Source organism: Alligator sinensis, unplaced genomic scaffold, assembly GCF_000455745.1.
Source record: "Alligator sinensis unplaced genomic scaffold, ASM45574v1 scaffold1145_1, whole genome shotgun sequence".
Taxonomy (NCBI): Eukaryota; Metazoa; Chordata; order Crocodylia; family Alligatoridae; genus Alligator; species Alligator sinensis.
Genome location: NW_005843166.1, coordinates 215,564 through 217,793, shown reverse-complemented (window position 1 = coordinate 217,793; position 2,230 = coordinate 215,564).

The following is a 2,230-nucleotide window of genomic DNA, read 5'->3' as shown; positions in this document are numbered from 1 at the left end:
CTTATGTGTTTCCTGATTATCAATCAGTTTCTTGAGATGTTCCAAACCAGATAACCCCTTGTCAATAGAAAAGACAATGATTTACACTATTGAGAATGCTTCAAAGCAGCTGAACTGAGGGTATAAAAATCTGTAAAAAGCAGCAGTGTGTGTGCTTCAAGAAGAAAAATCATGTGCTAGCACCATCCCCTGTTGTTCTTGGGACACTGGAAGAACAGACTGTCTCCCTTCAAGGATTGTGCTACGAACTTTACCTGTCAGCTTTGCAACCTGAGTATCTTGGACTGGTGAGATCCCAGTGCTCTCTCTCTTTTCTCTCTAGGCATAAATTTCTGAACTGTATTAGTTAAGCTTGAGCTAAGTTTCCCCAAATACTTAGTGAAACCAGGGTAATACTGTAATTGTTTGTGTTTGTTTTTCTTTTGCACGTCTATTACTACTAGTACCATTATATAGTTCATATACTTAGCAATAAATAACTTTTATAGTCAAACTGGTAGTAACTGGGTATATTTTTCCTTCTCTACTCCTCCTTCCTCACATGCTCTGCAGCAACGCTTCTTTTACCTAAGCTAAAGATCCCTGTAAAGCCCAAAAATACTGTGGGGTCTGTTCATCAAGAAGCCAAAGATTGGGACATGCTGAGTTTGAAACACATAAGGGGATCAGCTTGTACAGGCTCATTGACCCAGTTTGACTCAGATGTATCCTTATGAACTGAGTGCTGGCCCATGAGGGTGTCAGCTGGACACCCAGCCGGATTCAGAGGGACTCTGTTCACCTGTGTGCTTGTGTCTGACTGCAGTTTATTGTTGTTCTGATGAACTGATTCTTGGCATATGAGAGTGTCAGCCTGTCCATGCTGATCAACCCGGCCGGGTCAGGCGTGTCACATTAATCTGTGTGTGTTTGTGTGTATGACTGATTTGGTGACTAGAGGAACCCAGCCCCATTGAAACTGAGTCCTGCAAGATAGCTCCATTGGGGGATGAGGACTTGCAGAAGGGAGATATACAGCTCTGTATAGAAACACAAGTAACACAAGCAGCACACTGATAGAATTACCAAGACCCTAGAAACGTATCCTTAATAAATGAGCACACCCCAAAGTAATGGGCAAATCTGGTAACACTACTTGAACCCTTCCAATACCTCAGTTATGTTTTTGTATAATGCACATTGTAATTGAACAAAAGGCAAGAAACTTTAGAAAGACACTCAAGCCTGGTCATTGGGGTGCTCAGAAGGCAGGATAAACTTACACCTTATAGATTAGCCAAAGTAGAATGTATGTATCTAGGAAACGCATTTAATCAGATGCTGTGAAAGGATATACAGAAAGCAAAGTATAAGAAGGGGAGAAAATTTAGAATCATGGGTGACTGGTGCCTCCTGAGTCAAGGGGGGCACGTGCTCCCCCAGTGGCCAGGCAGCGACTGAGCTAATGGCATAAGTATCCAGAGTCCCTATTTAAACCATACTTGTTACAATCCAGTCTGTAAATGATTTCTTGTTCTGAAATCTCCTGTTCAAATAGTTTTTAAAAAGTTTGCTGCTGGAGAACAGCCACCCTCAGGTCAATGATAGAGTGTCCAGGGAGTCTAAAATGTTCCGCCATCGGCTTGCATGTCTTTCTGCAGCTGATGTTGGAGCAGTGTTCATTCATTCTGTCATGTAGAGATTGCCCAGTCTATCCAATGTAGACATCAGAGGGGCACTGTAAGCAGATGATGGTGTATATGCCATGGGTAGAGTTGCAAGTGAATGAACCTTGGATATTATAATCCATATTTCATAGATTTCATAGACATCAGGGCTGGAAGGGACCTCGGAAGATCATCGAGTCCAGCCCCCCGCCCAAAGGGCAGGAAAGGGCAGGAAGGGCATGTTATATGGTCCAGTTGTCTGTACTGATGCTGGGGTACAGAAGGCATTTGGATCACCTCAGTGAGACTGGGAGTTAGATAACCTGTTTCTTGAGAAATCTCACTTGAGTTGGGGGTGGGGGCAAAGGGGCTGCCTCTACATCAGGACAGGCTTGCCCTCCATGATTCATTGTCATAATCAGCATCCCCTTGATATGAGGATGACAGTCTTCCAGTACACAGGGAAGGCACCAGTAAGTCCAGAGATGATTGAAAAGCCCAATCTGAGATCTGCATGTTTCACTGCAGATACCGCGCACAGCTTCAGGAGGAAGGAGTGGATCCTGGCAGTGTCAGGACACAGC